Source organism: Cervus canadensis, chromosome 1 (assembly GCF_019320065.1).
Source record: "Cervus canadensis isolate Bull #8, Minnesota chromosome 1, ASM1932006v1, whole genome shotgun sequence".
Taxonomy (NCBI): domain Eukaryota; kingdom Metazoa; phylum Chordata; class Mammalia; order Artiodactyla; family Cervidae; genus Cervus; species Cervus canadensis.
This window is the reverse complement of record NC_057386.1, coordinates 77,010,707-77,011,491: the sequence shown is the minus strand read 5'-3', so window position 1 is coordinate 77,011,491 and position 785 is coordinate 77,010,707. Positions and strand designations below refer to the sequence as shown.

The following is a 785-nucleotide window of genomic DNA, read 5'->3' as shown; positions in this document are numbered from 1 at the left end:
TCCCTTGGAGAAGGGAACAGCGACCCACTCCAGTGAGACCAAAAAGAAAAAAAAAAAAGGTTCTAGTTTTCATCTGAGTGATGGACTCATGTGTGATCACAAGATACAACGACTGGGTAAATTATTCTGTCATGAATCACGGATGATTTATCTAATTGTGTACAAGCTGATGAAGCACAAGCTGGAATCAAGATTGCCGGGAGAAATATCAATAATCTCAGACATGCAGATGACCCCACTGAAGAGCCTCTTGATGAAAGTGAAAGAGGAGAATGAAAAAGCTGGCTTAAAACTCAGCATTCAGTGCTCGCTTCGGCAGCACATATACTAAAACTGGAACGATACAGAGAAGATTAGCATGGCCCCTGCGCAAGGATGACACGCAAATTCATGAAGCGCTCCATATTTTTGCATGAGACAAGTGCTCGGGGCTGGTGCACTGGGAAGACCCAGAGGGATCGGGTGGAGAGGGAGGTGGGAGGGGGGATCGGGATGGGGAATACATGTAAATCTATGGCTGATTCATGTCAATGTATGGCAAAAACCACTACAATATTGTAAAGTAATTAGCCTCCAACTAATAAAAATAAATGGAAAAAAAAACCTCAGCATTCAAAAAACTAAGATCATGGCATCTGGTCCCATCACTTCAAGGCAAATAGATGGCAAAACAATGGAAACAGTGATAGACTTTATTTTCTTGGGCTCCAAAATCACTGCGGATGGTGACTGCAGCCATGAAATTAAAAAACGCTTGCTCCTTGGAAGAAAAGCTCTGACCAACC

At 42.9% G+C, this 785-nt stretch overlaps 1 non-coding gene across 1 annotated transcript; it reads left to right on the top strand.

Annotated features, from left to right (window-relative positions):
* The first annotated feature begins 303 nt into the window (after positions 1-303).
* On the top strand, positions 304-410 carry LOC122424945. The gene has a single exon (XR_006264624.1). It is a non-coding gene; the product is annotated as a U6 spliceosomal RNA (small nuclear RNA).
* Positions 411-785: the final 375 nt, after the last annotated feature.